Genomic DNA, 22,416 nt, shown 5'->3' on the forward strand with positions numbered 1-22,416 from the left:
ATGTAAGCAAGAGCTGTCGTTTATCTATGTGTAATATATCTGTCTTTTTGTAGGTGGTACTTATCTCACCCACCAACTCAGTGGGAGAAAATACAGAGATGTAAAAGAACAGCTTACAAGGCAATCTTCAAAATTGCCTTGTCGTGAGAAAATATATTTTAGAGTGTTATCTGTAGATAATATTCAATTACATATTTTACTAAGTTTATAAAACAGACCAAGACACCAAGCTTGATAGCGAACTGTCTGAATTGGAATTTGTTAGTGAGCGAACAAAGCATGCTTCACTGTGCATTATTCTACGTTCCCAAATAAGCTGGGAAGATGGTCCTGACATCCGCCATTCTACAGATGAGAACACTGGGCCTCACGGAGATGGAGTTTTCTGCTCATGGTTGTGTAACCAGTGAGTTTAACAGTGACGTTGAAATGCAAGTCTATCTAAAGCTAAGCTCTGAGATTTTTCCTTAAGGAGAATCTGGGCACATCAAGCATGGAAAGCATTTACATGTCAAAACATGGCTTCTTGAACTTTAAAGTGTGTGTGGGTCCCTGAGGACCTGCTCAAACTGTAGATCGGACTGAATAAGGCCAGGGTAGAGCCTAGGATTCAGCATTGTAAGAAGCTCTTGGAGGATGCTACTGCTCTGAGGACCATGTTTTCAAGTAATAAACTGCTAAGACTCCAGGATAATGATTAAATATTTGGCCTGTGTGTGTGTGTGTGTGTGTGTGTGTGTGTGTGTGTACGTATATGTATATATGTTAATGCATATATATATACGGTTTTTCAAGATAGGGTTTCTCTGTGTAGCCTTGGTGTCCTGGACTCATTCTGTAGACCATGCTGGCCTCAAACTCACAGAGATCTGCCTGCCTCTGCCTCTCCAAGTGCTGGCATTACAGGCATGCACTATTGCATTGGGCTTAGGCCTCAATTCTTAACATTCTGTCCCAATTCTATATTTTTCTAATAGTTTTATTCTTCTCTATTCTCTCCATTTCTCTCCACCTGAAGAAGTTACAGCAGACTACGTGACATGTGGTCATCTTAGTATTTGTTGGCTGGCTTAATGTGGCCTTAAATTGTGTCATTTTCATTAGGTGATTAAAAAATAAATCTGGTCTTTGTGGAAACTGAATATTGAGAAAACTTAGTGTTTTTTTTTTCTCCTCTTGTTTCCTTCCTCTGATCTCTCTCTCTTTCACTTGTCTACAAAATCATTTTAATTCCTACAGTGTTGCATTATACAATATTCTGTTTCTTTTTATAAAATGAACCTTCTATCTCATTTTTATTTCTTTGGTCTTTTAGCTAGAGAGCAGCCATGCCTCTGATTTAGCCATAGTCAAAGTTGGGAAATTGTGTTAATTTACCCATTGTAAATTGTGTTAATGTACCCAAGTTAGACTGCTCCAGTGAATCACTCGGGGTGACAAGAAATTTTCACATGAGCTCACCACTCAGCCTTTAGGAGCTCTGCTTTCCCTTTCGTAAAGTGGGGCAGGCACACTGTGGACCACTTGGATTATTTATGAGAATTAAGGTTTTTCATTAAAGGTAACTGACATGAAGACCTTAACACAGCGATTTGAACAATGTTGGCTATACAACGATGGAAGACGAATTTCCCCGTGGGGCTCTGAAGCTGCCTGAGTAGCTTGAGATGATGGAATACATCCCATCCTTTATGTCCTGTGGCCAGTTTTCTGGCCCTCTACTGCTTGCCTGCCATGGCAACCACTCTGTGATGCTCACTCAGACGTCATGGCAACAGCTGCCCAGCCTTTCAGGTTAGTACCAAGCTGTCAGCATGCAAGGTCCATGACTTTCCTTGACTGGAGACCTTCATTTGATTCCAGTGTCTCTTGATGAAGGTGGCCCTGCCATTTATTATCCAAACTAAGACACTTCTGAGAATTAGGGAGGTGTGTTTATAATTGCAGTGAGCTAGTCAGCCTAATCTAGGACTGTTCCCTGCAGATCAAGACACACAAGCTGTTCTTCCCGGGCCAGCCTTGACTCTGCCATACCGTTTCTTTTTCAGAAATTATTGTTTGACACTTTATACATGCATAATGTTCTTTAATGAAATCACCCCCATTCTCTTACCATTCCACATTCTTCACGCAGAAGTCATACGTTTCCGTTTCAGATTTTCCTTCCTTCACCTTTCTAGTCTAGTCTGATTCTCAACAGACTGGGTCGTGCCCACACAAACTGGAAAGTGGAATGTGTGGTTCATGAATTTGTACCACCTGGGCTGTAACAGTGTAGCCAGGCTCTAGGGTGGGCAGAGAAGTCGGGAGAAGGGCCATGCCTATGTAATAAGGATGATAAACGTCCAAGATGGTGGCTTCTTCCTCACCCTCCTGACCCGAGACAAAAGTCTGACGGCTTCTTAAAACAAAGGCTTTGTGGGAATTTTTTTTTTTCTTCCTGCGAGTAGGCCCCTGCTGATGGACTGGATCACTAAGTTCAAGGCTACATCAGGACTTGTTTACTCAATAGCCAAAGGCCAATCAGCCGTCCTGCCTTTCTTCAAACGGACCAGCCCTAGATCAGGGGAGGAAAATTCTTCAGAGACTTAAAACCCCTGCTCATGAGAAGAGATTGGATTTTTGGCACTCTCTGCTTTGGGGAGGGCCCCCTTTCTACTTTGGGTAGGGTCTTTTTCTGCACTGTCTGCACATGCGTGTTTTCTCCCTCAGTGAAAGTCTTTCTTCGGCTGTTGAGTCCTTCTGTTCCATTTGCTGTGTTCAAGAGTTGTCCGCTGCTACCTGCCGAACCTTTTTCTGCCTCTTAATTCTGTAACTGGCAAATTCTTTAGCTGCCAAGGGTATAGAGAAAGCAAACCCCAGATGACCCCCAAATGGTAACAACAGTCCCTGATATGTTGGCTCTGCCACTTCCTGGTGTGAGAAGCCCCACCGTTCCACAGGCTGACGAAGGCCCGTGGCCACAGCTGCCTGTGTTTGCTTCTTTTAATTGGTTTGCTTTTGATTTCAAACCTATTTGACTTGGGTTCCAGATTTGTTTTCCCTTTGTAACACCGACTTGGATGCTATTAGCAGGCCCATCTGTTTGCTTTTCTTAAATAAAATGTAAATTGGTTTTTGTTTTAACTTTCAGGTGCTTTTCTGTTTGTCTCTGTCATTCACCTCCTCGGGGAGGTTTGGCCATGATGGTGAAAGTTTAGCTGCCAAGAGTAGAGAAATCTGATTATTTAGTCCTTTTTCTTTAAATGGGTGTGATTTTTAGTATTTAAGGAAATTCTCTGTGTCTCAGATTTTATTTGCTGGTGGGTGATTTTTATTCCCTTTCTCTGTCAACGCCATTTTTTCTTACCCAAGGGCCCCACCCACATTTGTATTCCTATGGTATTACTTTCTTACCACTCCTTTCCATGAAAGGAAGAAAATGAAATGCGTGTTGCTTTCTTCTCAAAGAGTAAAACAGTCATAAATAGGGCCATGCTGATTGCTTTGTGCCTTTTGTATACATGACTGCACTGGAGGATGCTCCTTTTAGTGGACAATTGACAGGTAGGTGGGTGATGGATGAAAGAACGCTTCATATAGAATACTGCTTTTACAATACGATGCATGACAATGAGGTGGATTTCATCGGAGACATGTAAATGTTCATACATATGGGTTTTCTGGGCAATTATGTTTGTAGGATTCTTTTATAATGGAAACATATTTGGGAGAGAAGAAGGCTATAAAGTATCATGAGAATTTAAGTAATATTTAAAATGAGAACAAAGCCAACCAACCAACCAAACAAGAATCAACAGTTAGAAAAAAAAATTAAAACATTTCAGAGACATCATGTTGGTTCAGCTAGTAAAGGTGCTTACTGCCAAGCTTAATAACCTGAATTTGATTCTACACACACACACACACACACACACACACAGTGAAGTTTACCTTTGTGAAGTCTGGCATTTATCTGTGTATCTGCACGCTGTATACCACTGGCAATGCCACCTTCTGGGCGTTATGTAGGTAATGCACAGAAAATTATTCTGGATTGTTCAAAAGTCCCACCTACTCAAAATCCCTCTCCCCGCTATATCTGTTATACTCTAGAAATGACTTCTTCTCTGGTATGACCCTGAAAATTTCTTTTTTTCCATGTAGTACTTTGTTACCTCAGAGCAGAAGTAAGCACAGCAGTGACACCTGCCCCCGCCTCCAGACGCAGGATAGGGAGCATGCAGGAGATGGTCACAGGGCTCTCTTTAACGTGAGAGAAGTGGTTGATGAGGACCATCAGGATACCTGGAACATTGCCAGGGATGGGAGATGCTTTGCTTCTTTTGGACAAGTGGGTCTTCTAACATGTCGGAACAGGAGTCAAAGAGAGGAGCTGAAGAACTATCACAGTGAGCCTTGCTACAGTTCAGGTGTCCTCAACATGACTAGGACATTCATGGGCAGTGGAGCAACTTACAGGGAGCCTGGGGAATCTTTTCTTAACCATAAAAGGAGGCTGACTCCTTGCGGGTGAGCAACTCATCTAGACTTTCTGGAGGAGTCTTGGTGTGGAGGCTCCTCAATCCTGGGTAGCCTGGAGATGGCAAGTCACTCGAATCACACGAGGGATACTGAGAACACTAATATTTTATCTCCCCAAAATTTGCTCCAAATCATTTCCTATGGGCTAGGTGCACTGGTGTGTATATAGCTGAGTTTTTCCAGAGAAGGAGAGCCGCCGGGATCCATATAGAAAGAGGTGTGTGTTAGAAACTGGCTCATCATTATGGAGAGGAAATGTTTCCTGACCAGTTGTCTGCAACCTCAAGAGTGAGAAAACTTGGGGTAACATCCTGTTCTGGGCTAAAGAACATAGGTGTAAGTACAAGAATCTTGACAACCTGGCCCCCTGCTGTGAAGGAGCAGGAGAAGGTAGCTGTCCCCATTCAAAAATCAAAAGGGGGATCACCCCCCCCCCGCTTTTATCCTGTAGGATATTCATCAGGTGTGAGGATGCCCATGCTAGCTGCTGAGGACCATCCACTTTACTCATCCAAATGCTAATCTCTCTGAGGGTGGAGGCAGAAAGTGAGAGGTCTCTTAGGTCCAGTAGAGAAAATTAAGCTCAGAGTGAGGCTGAATCTCAGATATTTCCTCCATCTCCCCAAGTTTCTGGAGCATGCTCATGGGAGGTTATGCTGTCTTTTGTATCTAGGTAGTGTTCTGGGCAGATGCTTCCTCCTGCTCCCTATAATCCATGTTCATGTTAGAAACCGAATCAGTCTAGGGACATCATTCCTAGAGCTACTGTTGGGTGCAGTGTGAGAGGACTGTGGGGGCTCTGAAGCTGATAGATCGCAGGTGTTTTGTTCTCACTGAAATTTAACAGTTGCCACCTATTTTCAGGCGTGAAAAAAAAATGTGTGAAGTGTGTTGACTTGGGGAATGTTGGGTCATTGGTCCTGAGAGATGAGCACCTTTCTCTCAGGGTTGGGATGGAGTAAGACATAGTGCAATTAGCAAAGAAAGCACTGGCAGCATCTCTGTGTGTGTGTGTGTGTGTGTGTGTGTGTTTGCTCTTGTCCTAAGCAGTCTTTGCTTGAATTATAGTTCATAGAAAGACATTAAATCATAGTTATGTTACACATCATAAATAATTATGAGGAATTGAGACACTGCCTTAAATCATTTGTAAGATCCATACTTGGAGAATATAATTTAAAAGTTTTAAGGCCAAATCAAATAATGCACTACAAAGGCCAACTGGGTAAAACTGAATACAGTCTATTAGTCATAAATAATTGTACAACAGAACTTATTCTGTAATAACCTATTTGTTCCTCAGTAGTCATATTTTAATGTCCCCAGCAGGGAAAATAACCAGACAGCAAAATTAGAAGTTTGATTAGGAACTCACCTTCTCATTAGCTTGTTTCATATTGGGGGCTGGGCCTTCCTGCTTTGGTATAAGTTGACTTCTAAGTTTTACAGAGGTAGATAGGATGTGGTGCAAAAATCATTCATTAAAAATGTACTAGGGGTTAGAAACGAACTCAGTGACAAATGGCCCCAACACAGAAGTGAGAAACTAGAAAAAATAAAAATTAAAACTAGATGAGAAACTTAAAACAACAACAAAAAAATTTAAATAGGTTAGGAAGGACTAATGCTAGCAGCTCAGGCATGTTAAAATAGTCCGCTTTCATCCGTATTTCTTAGCCGATCATCCTCTAATTCAACTGCTAAGACAGTAGGGGTTTCAGCCACTAAGAGTTGCTGGTTTTCATGCAGAATCCTTTTGACGTCACAGCAAATGCACTGCCTCGGCGCACCCTACGACTTCCTCCCTTTCTCATCTTCACTACTAGGTGGCCTGTGGCTGAGGGCTATGTGCACTCCAGTGCTTGAGTGTGCACACTTGCACTCACATGTACAACCTGAGAATAATTAACTGACACATTGTCGTTTTGCCAACATTGGCGGTGCCACTACTGTCTTGGTGACACTTCAGAATTTGGACGAACCTGCTCTCGTTTTTCCACCTGAGTAGGCACACTGCTGTGCTGTGCCGTGAAAGGTTTCTGGACCCTGGAGACCCTTACCTTGCAAAGCAAACATTTAGATGTGTCTAGTACACAAGGTCAGGCTTCCTGTCCCAGTGCAAATATGCTGCCATTTTTAATGATCCCTCAAGGAAACACAAGTTTCAATTTATGGTCTTTACACACTATATCCCTACAGTGGCTGTATTTGGGATCCTTTGGGAGTGGGAGGGGGCTGCTGCAGTTTGTGGGTTCCTAAAAAATAATTGGCTGTTTATTAAGAAGTTAAATTGCCTGAGTATATCTATAGGAATCCTGCCGGGGAGATCCTTTCCTTCCCCTTTCTTTTTCCTTCCCTCTCCTCCAGTATCTACCTTTTTTTTTTTTTTTTTTTTTTTTTTTTTTTTTTTTTTTTTTTCCTGAGGGAAAAGGAGGTCTCACTTTGTGGGCCTTGAACTCCTAGGCTCAAGCAATCCTCCTCCTGCTCCTGGCTTCTCAGTGGCTTGAGCAGTAGGAGCACATTACCATGCCTGGCTGCTGAGAGGTTTAGTTTAAAATGGGATATACATCTGCTGCCAAAGATTGCTCACGTGTAGAGGAGGTAGAGAAGCCTGTTGAGGTTAAAGTCATAGAGTTTGGGCAGAGTAAATGATCTCTCTTGTATCTTAGGAAAGCAGAACCGGCATTGTAAAACCAGGTTTTGATAAAATGGTGAAACAAATATTTATTGCTTCCCACCAATCCCCGAAACACAGGTTTGGTGAGAACAGCCTTTTCTAGTTACTATCCCTTCCTCAGAGCAACATTTCCTGATTCTGTCTGTCTGTCTGTCTGTCTGTCTGTCTGCCTATCTCTTTCTCCATCAGGCTTTTTCCAGTCACTAGTCAATCCCTATATCATGTTCCAGCTCTCTGCAGCACACAGTAATTTCCCTTTCCCTGACTCCTCGGGTCATTGGCTATCTTTGCCAATGTCTTTGGCTCATGGAGATTCTAGGTCAGAGTTATCAGGTCACATTTTCTGTGGACATTCATCTCCCTCAGTTAGACCCTAAATATTTGAGGCCGGGAAGAGGGCACACACCACTTTTAAATTCCCGACAGAAATAACTGGAATTCAGTACATACGCGGTACTTTGAATTACACTAATTTTTCTACTTTCTTAGCCACATGCATTTTCTTCATTGTTCTTACCCAACCATGCTAACCTTCATCAGTAATTCCTTCGAGTGAGTGAGTGAGAAAAAAAGAACTAGCCCTCACAGCTGAGCTATTCATTTGTGGAAAAAAACTATAAATTAATTATACTAATAAGCAAAAATTTAGCTAATAAATTGATTCTAACCTGGAAGATTAGTCATAGTTTAGTCAGAAAAAAACAATCATATTTCCACAAAAAAAGTGACAAGTTGGAAGACAACAGATAGCACTAACTATATCTTCAAACCACAGAAACTTCCAGAGAGACCATTATACATTTAAATATAGGAAGCAGCCATTTGAGATGTAGGTATGGAGATAGAACTTCAGTTCCTAAAAGTACTTTTCACAGGACTGGAGATGTAGCTCAGAGGCCATGAGCTGGCCCAGAATGGGCAAGGACCTGGGTTTAATTGCAAGTACCAACCAAACCCCAGGCTTCACAGTTGGTGCAGCAGTAAAGAAGAATTGTTGCCCTTGAAGAAGACCCGCGTTCGAGTCACAGCACCCATGGTGGCTCACAACCATTTATAACTGCAATTCCAGGATCACCTTCTGTCTTCCAAAGGCACAAGGCACATATGTGGAACAGAGACATACCTGAAAGAAACTCTCACACACAAAATAAAACAGTAACTTAAAAACAACAACAACAAACTACCCAGACCTGGCCTAGTTAATTTGAACATGGCTTATGCTTGAAATGAGTAGGAATTGCTTGTGGCAGTAAGCCATGTTATTGAATGTGATTTGTAAGATTTTGATATTTGGAGTCAAATATTACCTTTCAAAAATCAATGAAACTTTAACAAAGGGACATGGAGAGAGATTCGGCGGCTTTCCGAGATCTTGCCGAGTGCAAGATTTTAATAGAGAACATATCTGACAGACATTTGAAGCGTGTGGTTGCATGTTTGTTCAGACACTTCTGCCTCAATTTAATGAAAACAGCCTTAGCTCTGGGGTAAGAGTTCATTAATTCAGTCCCTTCCAGTACTTTCTGGCCCTAAGAACTCGCCTAACGCATCTGATTATGAACTTCCTCATCTGCAAACACCAGGCTTCGAGGTTAGAAGGAGAGCACTGTAAGCTTTGAGAGAAGAAACGCCGCAAGTGTGTGGAGAGTAGCAGTGTCTGCGCTCAAGTGTGTGCATGCGCCTGTGTCTGTGTGCTCAAGGGGGGAGGCTGGGGGAGGCCATTAGATGTCCTCCTCTAGCGGTGTGTGCCTTGTTCCTTTCAGCCAAGGCCTCCTTGCAGAGCAGGGGGAATCCCCTTCTTTGCCTAGACTAGCTGCCAGAAAGCCCAGGGTTCCTCCTGTCCCTGCCCCCCCACCCCCCACAGTGCCAGGGTTTCAGGCTTGCATGGGACTGTGACTGGCTTTGTGACTGCCATGGGATCCAACCCTCATTCTCATACCTATGGAGCCAGTACTCGGAACTGCTAGGCCATCTCTCCAGCCTGTGCAAATGCTTTTGAATCCTTTTGTTCATACCTCCACGTGCACTAACTCAGAAGGTCTAGGGGAAGGCCTATAAGTCAACTTTCACTATAATAAAAGTTGATTTAACTTTCCTCAACCTCACAGAGAATAGGACCAACCTGGACATCAAGGGTTATTGGAAATTTGCGATGCGAGGCCCAAAGACAGACATAATGTCAGTGGGTAAGAAGGGACCTGTGCATTGACCGCTGCTTGAATTATGGCCAGATGTTGTAGCTGTCTGTTCTAACATAGGTCTATGGTGAGGAGGGCTGAGGGGCCATCACAGCCATGTATGACCACATATGGATGGTTGGAATACTGAACCACTCCAAGAGGTGTGATACAGAAATGTTCTCAAGCCACGTCTATAACATGCCATTGTAACAGTACATATACTGAACACAGGGACTGGCTGGTTTACTTGATTTATAGCTCTGGGTGCCAAGAAATGTTCTTGATATGTATTATATCACTGAAGATACCCAGGAGCTCCAAAAAGTAGGAATCAGTAACATCTCCAGTTTACATATGGGTACACTGGGTCACAGGAAAGTTATGCAATCGGTCCTTAAACACAAGCCTGTGAAGCTGTTGGTGAGAAGTTGAGTGAGCCCACAGCCTTTTCTCCACTTCTCTGAAGGCAGACTCTTACCTGAGCAACAAGGAAGGCGTTAATGGGTGTGGACCTGGGAGATGACAGATGTGTGGTTGGTTGGGTCTGGGTAATTTGGTCTGTCTGGCAAATGCTGCCCAAATGGTAGAGCATCTGTTCCCAGCTGGTGCTGGGCTGAGAATGTCTGGCAAGAAGAAGGTGCTGTGTGCGCAGACACAGGGCGGGTGTCTTTTTTCCAGGGCCTGGGACTGCTCTCCCCACTTTGACCCACATAACTATCCAACACAGAGGCACAGGTGCAAGATCAGCTGGTCTGTTTCTTGGGCGGAATTTTCCTGCTTAAAAAAAGAGAGAAAGAAAAAGATGCAGAAAAACAACAGCTTCCTATGACCTCACTCTGATTAACATTCCTGGATATGTCTTTTTTTTTTTTTTAAGAAGGAAATAGATATCAAGTACATAAAAGAAGGGTGTTGACTTTAATTCTAGAATACTTTGAAGCATAACACCAAAGCTCCTAATCTAGTGGGTCCCTACTAACTGACTCAGTTTTCAGACAGATGGCTGCCATTTTCCCCAGGGGGTAGTGCTCAGAGTTTCTGGATTAAATCCACTGGGCATGTTTAGTAAATGCTGTCACTTGTTCATCAGAACTACTTATTACATGTGTGTTAAGACACAGCCATTATAGTGAAAGTTGACTTATAGGCCTTCCCCTAGACCTTCTGAGTTAGTGCACGTGGAGGTGGAGATCTTAGTTGTTTTGTGGTATTAAAATGAAATACCTGAGCCTTAATAATTTATAAAGAATAGAAAGTATTTCTCCAAGTCCTAGAGATTGCAAAGTCTAAAATCTTGTTTTGTTCTTTCAACTCTGTGTATGTGTGTGTGTGTGTGTGTGCAGTGCCTGAGGAGGCCAGAAGAGGGCATCAAATTCCTTGGAGCTGGAGTTCCAGAAGGTAATGATCTGTCCAACATGGATGCTAGGAGCCAAACTTGGGTCCCCGGTAAGAGCAACACTCTCTCTTAACTGCTCAGCCATCGCTCCAGCTTGAGAAGTCTAAGATCAGGACTCATAGCTTCAGTAATCCTGTGGGCTCTGATTCTCACTTTCACAGTGTTGTCTTGAGGCTGCATCTGCTCGTGGATGCAGAAGCCTACATCTTCACACAGAAAGAAGAGTGACTCTACTCCTGAAAGTCCTTTAACCAAACTCTTAGCCTTCCATGCAGAGGAACCTCATAACCCATCTCCCGAAGAGACCCCTCCTTTTAACACCATCACCTTCATGACCCTTGGAGGGCACATCATGTTCAAGCTATAGCAATGGATCTCAGGGTCATATTTCACAAGTTCCCAGATACTTACTACACCCCATGGTATGATATTATGAACTCTTAAGTATAGAGCACGGGTTTTTATGGAACCTTACTTTGGTGGTGGGGCTACCTGGATGGTCAGTGATTTGATGGAAGCTCAAGTTTCCACACTCACTGACTTGGGGAGATTGAAGCCATTCTGTTTTTTTCTCTTTCATCTGTTTATATTTTTAAACTTTCTGGTTTTGAGGCTCACTACTCCAGTACGTGTCAGTCAAAAATCTGCTAGTGTCTGGATGTCAGGTCTTCTTGCAAAGTATGAGGATTCAGAAGAGAGTTGTTGCTTTCATCTTGCAGCACCCCAGTCACTTGTGTTTAAGTACTGATCCTTTGATTTCCCTTGAGATAGCTGCTGAACCTGGGCAACCATGTTTATGGGACTGTCAGTCACAGAGTGACTATGGCAAGTACAAGAATGGCTCACAAAGACCACAGATTTTTATCGCTGGAGCCTCTGAATATGTGAGATAGCAAAAGAGACTTTGCAGGTGTAATTAGGGTGAGGAACTTTAAGACAGAGTGTTTTCAATGTGCTGGTAGATGAAACAGAATCACATGAACCCTTTAAAGCAAAGGGCAGAGGCTGGGAGGAAGCTCAGTTGTTGCCACTGTAGCACTGAGACCTGAGATATTCCAGAAGCTATGTTAAGGGTTTGGAGTATTATGGCGGACCATGCTTGTAACTCTGGAACTAGAGAGAGTCTATGACCAGCCAGCCTAGCCCTACTGATGAGCTCCAGGCCAATGAGAGAGCCTGTCTCGGTGATACCTATGCATATATGAGCATGCCCATCCACAGACTGCGAGGGAGACTCTGGCTGGAGTCACAGAAATAAAGCTTTTTGCTCTGGAACAGTCAGAGAGATTTATATAATGAAAGGGACCCAACAACCTTGATGTTCGGGTGAACCACGTGTAAGACATTGGGGGCATGTGAGCAGACTTTAGCCCTAAACTTCCAGCCTGCCAGGCATCAGGCACCTAGGTCACACAGCTGGCAGGAGCTGAATTTGGATGAGTTGCTTGCACCTGGAAGCAGATTTTGCCCCCCCAGACAATCCTGTAAGGAAGCCAGGCCTGCCAACCCCTTGATATGACCTAGTAAGCTTGTTGCTTAGCAACACATCTCATATTTTTCCTCACAGATAAATGGGGTACAACTCCAAAAGCTTCAGTGCTCCAGCCTAGGAAATGGGACTCTTCTCACTTTGAAGTACTCTCTTCTCAAATCAGCAACAGTAGCCTTTCTTAATGGCTTGTCTGTCCTGGTGACTTCTCCCACCACCTTCCTTATAACTATGAAATCCTGACTCTGGGTGCAGCCACCAAGTTCTCCGATCTTCTTTCTCAAGTTTGATCTTTGCTAATAATTTTCTGAATTCTTGTGTACTGTTTGTTGTTGTTGTTTATTTTTGTAGCAACAGCAAAGATCATGACACCAATGTTGACATCTGATACTTGTCAGTAAGGCATAGATGCTGGAGCTACTACTGTATTATGGACCATATAGTATCAAAGAAGAAATGGAGGCACGGGGAACCAAAGCAGCTTTTCCCGGGGGATCTCAGAGCAGCAGTCACTTGGGCACTCCTGACTATGGCGTGTGAGTTGCCTTTCACTCTCAGATGCAGTCCTGCCGCTCAGCGCTCCACAGGCTGCGAGTCTAACGGCCGTGCTGCCAGAGTCTCAGATGACCCACATCCACTCTGTTTGCAGTAAACTTTTCACAGTTCCTTTCACTTTGACATTTTCTGCTTCAACAAGTGTTTGCTATTACAGTGGTTAACAAACATCCAACATGATCGACGTAAACTACTGGGCAAGATGTAAATTAGTGGCACCTATGGGAACTAACACAGCATTTAAACATGGTGACTTAAAAAAATGCTTTATAACAAAGGCCATTATTCCTTTTAGTTCACTTGGGCTGGGGGTGGGAAAACCCCCCACAACAGAGCCACCCAACCACTTTTCCCTCAGCTGTGATGCTCTGATGATTTCCGAGAAGTGAAATGAACTCTCAGAGGTTTCTCGATCAGCTGCTGGGCGACATCCGGCATCGGCCTAACCACGAATCTCAAGATGTCATAGCAACACAGGTCACTGGGAACCCAAAATAGTCCTGCCCAGAGCTCTTTCCACTTCTCACTTGAGCATGTGTGAGAAAGGTGTCTGTCTGCCAGCCAACAGCTGCTGCTCTTCAAGAGACAGGGTGATGCCAGGTGGCTGCTGTTCAGCCAGCCCATCCATCCAGCAGCAACCCCTTTGAGCAACGCATATTTCCTTTTATCCAAGAGTCTCCTGGATGCTTTCATATTCACACACACATGTGATGTTTTCACAGAGCTTGACAGTGTGTGAAATCCCCTGTAATCCCCGGCCCTTCCTCACTTTATTCTAAAGCAGGATGTTTTCCTTTTGTAGAAACTCAGCGGAGACCTTAAGAGAGATAACATGCAAGAAAGACTTTCAGGCTTTCCTGGATCTCTCTCCTGCCTCAATTCATGTGCATCATTTGATCACAGTCCCTGGCCCAGTGTCTGCAAGAAGACGCTCAGCTGCTACAAAGCAGTTTACTCCTAAACAGCTCACCCTTCTGCCTTCTCCCAAGTGCTGCGATTACAGATGTGTGTCCACACCACCAGCTGACAATGCAGTTTGGATTAGAAATTTCACCTAAAGGAAGGACGTCTCACTGGGTTTTCCTAAGAAAAATGTACATGTCATCAAAAATACCAATAATGAACCAGTGTCGGAGTACAGCAGTTGAATTTGTCCTGACAGAAGCGTACTGTTTTAAGATGAAAAGGTAATGATAAAAAAAGCGCCCAGAGGGGTGACTGAGATTTGAACCTAGCACTTCATGTGTGCTCACTATGTGCTCTTCCCATTGAGCAACACAGCCAGCCTCTGATGATAATTTTAGTTCCACATTTCTATTTAATTTAAATGGCTCCTGCAGAAAATTTGGATACAAAGAGACAACATGAGAAGTTTCCCTGTCCCAGTTTCTGCCAAATGCTTCTTGTGTGCAGATGGCATCAGATACATTGTGGATCAATTTACGGGTCTCTTGTAGTTTAACAATGGTATAAAAACAAGATGTGAGGGAAAGCTATACATTATATTACCATGCTAGGTAGCACCAGGCTGCAGTTGTCAGCCAGACATGTGATCTTGAAAGATAAAACTCAACACCGTTACTAAGTTACTAAATAGACACCATTACTAAGCTGGGATATTTGGTAGAGCAGGTATATTATTGGACATATTTTGGCTTGAGATATTTCCACCCTACAGTGGATTTCGGGGACAGACGAAAACCTTCCAAGAATGTTTCACTTGACTTGGTATTTTCTAGATGAAAGGGTGTCAGGAAGAGAACATACCATTAACGCCTAATAAGGGCAGAGGAAAAATGGGTTAGAGGGAAGAGGATTTAAATTTATGGAGTGTTGACTTTATGTCAGACACTTGATGTGACACTTGGCTAACTTGATTTTTGCCGTTTCTCTCAACAATCCTGTGGGGTATAAACATCCCTTGTACCCATCACCACCTCTACCACTGAAGCAGCAGCTCTCTGTCTAGGCCTCAAGAGCTGCCAAGTGATGCATCTGAGGCTCAAACCCGTGTCTCGGTTGTTTTTATACTCTGGGCAGTTTCCCAGTGAACCTGGGAAGTGAGGGGCAACAAGACATATGGTCTGTACTCAACACCTACCGTCTAGTTAGGAGCAGACCTGGAGAATGCTTTGGTAGGCACTAGAAAAGATCCAGACGCTCTCAAATGCCGTGAATCACAGACGCCTCAAGAGGTAGAGGAGCCCCAGGGAAGGGCAGGCTGGAGAGAGGAAGAAAGTGAGGCCTCAGAAACACAGACAGAAGAGTGCACCTACTCTCCCAGAAGGGACTGTGTCAGACTGAGAGCACGCATGATGAGTTCAGGAGGCCAAGTGAACAGCTACTGCTGTGTTCACTATGTGAGTATGGAAAGTCTTCACACCCTTTCGCCTCACGGCACTGGGCCCTGCATCAGCCTGTCAGCCCTGGTATTGCTAACCTGCTGGGAAGTATCAGAAATGCAGAATTTGGGGCCTAGTGCCAGAACCACTCAAACAGGGTCTGAGAAGTGCTAGGCCTAGGCCTTCTGGAGTTTTTTTGTTTGTTTGTTTGTTTTGTTTTGTTCTTTTTCAAATCATAACTAAGACTGAAGAAGATCAAAAGGCCCTTTTCTCTTCCCCCAGCCCCACCCCTACCATTTCTGTAGAAGCTTCATTGTCTACTAGTGAAGTCAGGGCTTGAAAAATGTTTCCTCTTAACTGCTTTACCTGAAACCCAGCATCCTCTTCCTGTAGCTTGGGTGTCATGTTCTTCTTTACTCATAGCCACTGACCTACAAATGCAAAGCAAATGCATTTGGCACTCAAATACCTACGAAATAGAGTGGCCTCTGCCAGGGAGGGGTTGCAAACAACCAGAATGTGTATACTGTGGTGAGCCTGAAAAAAAAACTCTAGGCCAGCAACATTTGTGCTCAGCAGGGCCTCTGGAAGGACAGCACAGCCCTTGGTTTAGAATCAGAATGCTTCAGGCAGAGAGAAGCAGCCCCAAAACTTAGGTGGGAGCCTGCTGCTTCATTTGGTTATTTGTTCCATACTTCTGATTCAGAGCTGTTATCCACAAAGAATCCAGGTTCAGAGGAATCCAGAGAGAGAGAGAGAGAGAGACTGGGAGACTGGGCTGGGAGCAGTGGCATGTACCTATAATCCCAACCTAGGGGAGGCTAAGGCAAGATGACAGTGATTTTTGAGGCCACCAGGGACTCCACAGTGAGACCCTGTTCTCCATATATGAAGGGAACACTGTGCACAAAAACTGAGATCTGCTCTGAGCTCAGCCGTGACACATACAGAGCTTTAAACCCGAGACTCCAACATAACACAGCATCACAAAGCAAGAACAACAGCAACGAAAGGAGCAAGCTGAAAAACAGACAGCTCTTCTTAGAACCTCCAGAGAATTTAGGTCATAGACTGTTGCCTCTAAGCAAGAGAGGCAGACCCACAAGTGTGGAGAACTTCAGTTCACCAAAAGCGGAAGTGTGGGAACAGAAACCAACAACAGCCACTGACAAATCTTGGTTCAGTCTGCTTAAGTCTGAGAATTAGACATTTTAGAAGGTCCAATCTAAGAAACTGCATGAGTTTCTTTTTCCTCTACCAGGTTCCTACGGTGAAAAGCAAGGAAAAGTACTCTGTCAATTCCCCATGGGGTAGGAACACAGCCATTTTGAAACATACCTGAAGTTCTGGGTTCTTCTTCCTAAGACCTAACCTTAAGGGGATTTGTGCAGCAGAGCCTGACTCATGGGGTTTTACCAGGGGCTTAACTGACCTGGGAAGGGAAATACCCAACTCCACCTCTTTTTAACACAGAACTGATCCAGGACTGTCAAGTCATCCCCTCCGTCTACCAACAGGGCGACAGCTCTCCTGAGAACACGGAGATACCAGCAGACAAAACCTGTAGGCCTCTAGCCTATTCAGGAGTCTCTAGGCCCACCCAAAGACAACGGAGGAGCACAAAGAAAGACTTGGGTCACCTGTGACACACATTGAAGCTTCCAGAGATGATAGCCAGATTAACACAAAGGGACCTTAAACTTGGATGGCTCTACCGTGGAGATATTCATGTACCCTGGTGTAGTCTGCTCTCATGGAATGTCCTAGCATCTCTGCTTAGAAACAACCACATGGTCTGGGCACTGAGGGAGGAGAGAAAGTCACTTTCTAGGTGTTGACGGTTGTCATGTAGCGACAGGCCAGTATTTATCCTGAGTTCTTGCCATCCAGTAAATTCCCAAGTAGCTGAGACAGCCGGAGTGGGTCAAGCCTGTAATACCATTACTTAGAAGGATGAATCAAGAGGATATCCTTGAATTTCAGGCCATCCTGGGCAAGAGAGTGACCTTACCTGAGAAATAAAACCAAGGAAGAAAAATACATGGCAAATGTGCTTTAGATCCCAGTGAGTTTGCCTGTTTCAAGTCATGGAGATGTTGGCGAAGGCTTTATAGCCTAAGGTGGTAAGAGAGTTCAGTTAATTAATAAATACGTGTGCAGACAATCTTATCTTGATGAATCTTACAGTTGAATGTGTCTCTCTCCCCTTTACCTGACCTGCCAAATGATGTGTGGGTGTTGTAGAATTCCTTTTCCTGGGGACTAAGGGCATCTGTCTTCTAGATATAATTTATGTATTTATTATACGATTAAGATGAAACTGTATGTCCTTTCTGGGGCTGTTTTCCTACTTATAAAAGAGAATGATTCTACCTAGCTCATTCCAGCTCCAAAGTCCTGATCAAATAAAGTAATAAAAAGTCCATCAATGCCATTAGTTGTTTATACAAGTTTATACAATATGGTGTGAATGAAACATCACTGAAATTATATACAATCCAGATGTGATTTAAATGTCAGTCCTTGAAAAATGAATATTTTTTAGGAGTTTCTCTAATTTCTGCAACATCTCCTCTTGGAACTCCACATGTCATCTATCTTTGCATCCCTCAACAGAATACCATTCATGTCCTGAGAGGATTTGGAGAGGAACAGAGCTCTGAGATTTGCAAACATATTTGGGGCACTCTAGTTGGTTTTAAAGGTGGCTATATGTGGACTTTTCTCTAAAAGGAAACCAAAATAAAATATTGTTGACATGGCAAACAAACCACCATCCTTCCTGAGGGCAATATTTTTAGGAGTTAAGGGTAAATGAATCAGGAACATTCATGGTGATTGTTTCCCCTGACAACACAAAGGAAGTTACAAATAAGTTACTCATCCCAAGTGCAACTGAGATCTTATTTAGTTGTCAACAATTATGGAAAACGTTTGGGGACACTTGAGGATCGCATTAGGCAGTTAGGCTCAATCCACAGTTCCTAAAATTCTCACCGCTTACACAGAACACACAATCACTGCCTCATTGATCACGACTGTATTATTCCAGTGACCCAAGATAAAGATGGACATCAGTCCACACTCTTCAGTCCTGCTCATGAAGACAACTGCAGAGGAGAGGGGCCAGGCTTGTGTTACTGGTGACAGTACCCAAATCATGAAAAAAAGGTCTTTATAGTATGTGCAGATGGCTTAGGTGGTGCTTCTCCCTCAGGGGGAGGTAATTAAAGAGCAGGCCCATCAGTTCATGTCAGAGACGGTCCCTGTTCCTATCACAATGGAACCCACTTGGACAATGAACTGCCATGGACTACATCTGTGCAGGGGTCCTAGGTTATCTCCATGCATGGTCCTTGGTTGGAGTATGAATCTCAGGAAAGACACCTGTGCTCAGATTTTTGGTTCTGTTGCTCTCCTTATGGAGTTCCTGTCCTCTCCAGATCTTACTGTTTCCCACTTCTTTCATAAGATTGCCTTCTGCTTTCTTATCTGGCAGTTTGCCCAGCAGTGTAGACATTAGCTCCACCTTGCTACCAGGATGGGTATCCTGCCCTGCTGTGTTTTCCTAGGTCAGCGGGGCAAGGGCTGACTAAACTTGTGCAAGCACAGATCCCTCTGCTGTGAAGGTAATCGAACAGTTCCTAAACAAGAGCTCAACGGTCATGTACCCTTCACTGGCCAAATAACCCAGACGTGCAGGCCTGACACGTGATATCGTCTCTGTTCAGACTGGAGCAATGGGAGGGGCCCCGAGGAACAGCGGTTGCCTTGGGAGGCGATGTTACAAATAAGTTACAAATAAGTTACGAGACAGTGAGAAGCTGGTGAATGGAATGGAAGGGAGTCCCATTTGTCAGCGCTGTTTCCACTTCCCCAGGCAGGCCTCTTTTGTCTACACAACTCTTCTCCACGGCTGGGATCCACATTTATCTCAAGAAAATATATCCAAGGAAAACATACTCCCCACTCACGCTTACGCTATATTCAGTAACTCTGGTTAAACACAGGCCTCCTGCCAAAAAGGATCTTCAGTGTATTTAGACCGAACAACGCCAAGTGCCTGAAATGATTCTTTTCCCATTTCCAGCCCAGAGCACTCAGATCTTATTCTGCCGCATGGCCTAATGAGGTGCCTTGCATTCAGGCAGATGCAGGGGGTCCTCTAAACACGAGGAGCTCACCTGGGTTGAACTCTGTTGCCCTATGCTTGAAGGAATGGCCAAATCCCATAGGAAATGCAAGTCTGTCTGTATGTACTTAATTTGAAGCTCACAAAACATTTTGAGTTTAAGGTCACAAGTTTCTAAGAACCTTGAAGGCACATATATCTGTAACATACAAAAATGGCTCCTAGTTTTATATAGAAAAACTGAATAGCAGGCTGAAGAGCCATGTAATAGACTGTCAGGCCAATAAATTGTTAAGATCTGTGTTCCCACATACACGACAAGATGAAGAAACACTTTTGCGTTGAAGAACGCCAAAGTCTTCTTCATCCTCGAATGGGACTGCCTTCCTTTCTGTAGGAATATTGACATTTCGTGGGTGGTATTTTTCCAGCTCCACAAATACAGCAAGCCCCATCCAGCATGCATGAAGGGCTGCCTCTCTCTAGCGTCTGTGCCTTCCTGTTGTCTCTAGGTCTTCAGAGTCAGAAAGCTTTACTCCTGGGAGCCTCTGCTACTTCTGGAATGTGTGTCTTTGCCTCAGCCTTTTGGGGGTAGTTCACAATGGCCCGCTGCTTAAATATTCAGTCCCTCACCACAACATTTCTGATGCCCCACCCTTTACAGTCACCTTAGCCAGCCATTGTCCATAAAGTGACCAGTCACGAAATATGACAAAGCTAGAACAAAACTCATGTATTCTGAGCATTCCAGAAACAGACTGATATGGTATATTTGAACCATCATGTAAAGATTCTGATGTCCCACAGGAATATAGTTAAGTAAGATGCTTTATTTAATATGTTTTTTTTTTCTGAGTTAAGGAAGTTGGCTGTGGACTCATGGGGCCTCACTTTTTTTTTCCTGCCCTTCAGTTGTATGAGTAACTGTGCCTTCAAAAGACATCCACATTTATTGCTTCAATAAACATTTCAGCACCTGCCTCTTTACCAGCTCTCTTCTAAACATAGGTGCATCATGGAGGTAAAGAAGACAATCAGAATCCCTGCCCTCATCAAACCTGCGTCCTAGTGCTGGACACCAGCCACAGGCATGTGGACTAACTTAAGCATTCCAAACCCAACTGCTGTCATGAAGAAGATGAAGAAGGGGGCTGCAGTGACAGCTGGGTAGATACAAGCAGTGGCTGCCCTTTTGGAGGACCCTGGTTCAATTCCCAGAACCCACGTGGAGACTCATAAACATGTATAGCTCCACAGGATCTGAGGCCTTCTTCTGACCCTGGATACCAGTCACATTCATGGTACATGTACACATGTGCACACAGGCAAAACACTCCTACATACAAAACAAGTCACTTTCGAAAGGCAGTAAAGAATAAAAACAAACAACAAGGAAAAAAGAACTGGAAGTGGTCATTCTCAAAGGCCTCATCTGAAGAGGGACATTTAACACCAAAGGGTAATAAGAAGCCATGTTTAAATCCTGAATTTGTGGAGACTTGCCTGTGGCATTTCGTAGCACTGAAGAGAGAGACATGTGACTATAAAGGATGAGTTAGGGAAAGGATGAAGAGTGGATGGGCCCCTATGCTACAGGGTTCTCTGGGGACCCTGTGTGGACCTACTCCAAAGCTGACTTTGTAAGTAAGACACTGAAAAGTTAGTTATCATTGGCCATGGCATGGCCTGGCCCATGTATAAATGGTTGCTGTGAGAGGGAAATAAATTGGAGGCAACAAGTAAAAAAATGATCCATTATGGGATCATTGCAGCTCTCCACCTTTGGAGGTGATGTTGACAGCAGAAGAAAGCGGAGACAAGCGACACAGTGGAAATAGTTTTAAGCTGCACTAAAAAGATTAGAAGTAGTTACACTAAGGGATTGGGTGAGAGGCGAGATGAGAAGACTGGACTTGAGTGTTTTTACCTGCCTGGCCCTCAATAACATGTGCAGCACCAAGTAGTCAAGCAATAAACATAGTCGAATTGACTTAATCTTTGTTCACCTTGAAATTCAAACCCCAAAATGACTGACAACCAAGGGAAGAAACAGGACAGTATGGAATAAATAAATTAACTAATGAAAGAAGGGTTTAAGGTTCTCAACCTGAGGGTCACGAGCCCTTTGGCCAACTCCATCTCCAAAAATATTTACATCTCAATTCATAACAGTAGCAAAACTACAGTTATGAAGTAGAAATAAAAATAATTTCATGGTTTGGGTCACCACAGCATAGGAGCTGTATTAAAGGGTCACAGCATTAGGAAGGTTGAGAACCACTGGGTTAGAGAGTGTGTTCGGGGTAGGTGGAAGGTAAAGATTTTGGTTGGAAGGAATCAGGTGGTGAATTAAGGTTGAAGACTCTGTCGTACTCTCCATGCAGAGGACCAACCAGACTCCACGGCAGTCCCCCGTCAGGAGTAGCAGAACTGGACAGCGCATGATGAATGAGGAATGGACTGTATTTGGAAAAGACATTTTAAGAGTGATCCTATGATTTAGGAAGTGATTTTTCATCATCTCCTTGGCCGACTTTGAAGAAAGACTTTAAGAATAAAGAAAAGACCATAAACCACATTGTCTTAAATTACACAACCAAGTAATCCTGTCTGGGTACATTGATTCAGCCATTATCAAGGGCATTTTGCTAGCATGCTGTTTTAACATTAGCATCAAAGACACTCAGACACTTTTTTTTAAACAAAAATTGCTTTTTAAAAAACGTCTGAGACAAAATAATCTTTGTAAAAATTTTAAATAGGAAGCACAAATCTTCCTGTGCTTTAGAGGTTAGATAAAAATAGGTGAAGGTTGTATATTTAAATACTAATACAAGTAATTGCAGACACCCATACTTTTATTAGCACTCATAGTTTAATTTAGGATGTTTTTAGAAATGGGGATTTCAGACATCCATATTTATCACCAGTCTTTCTTTCCAGATTCAATTTATGGTCCATTAAAAAAAAATCTGCTACTCCCCATATAGTTTTTAGTGATGCCTTCTAAATTCTCTCTAAGTGTGCTTAAAAATAAAACATACTTATGTCTATGCTAAAAATGACATGCATGGATTTAATCTTGCCTTTCCACTCAGCTGCAGGCTACAGTCTCCAGAAT

The sequence above is a fragment of the Meriones unguiculatus genome, chromosome 2 (genome assembly GCF_030254825.1).
Source record: "Meriones unguiculatus strain TT.TT164.6M chromosome 2, Bangor_MerUng_6.1, whole genome shotgun sequence".
Lineage (NCBI taxonomy): Eukaryota > Metazoa > Chordata > Mammalia > Rodentia > Muridae > Meriones > Meriones unguiculatus.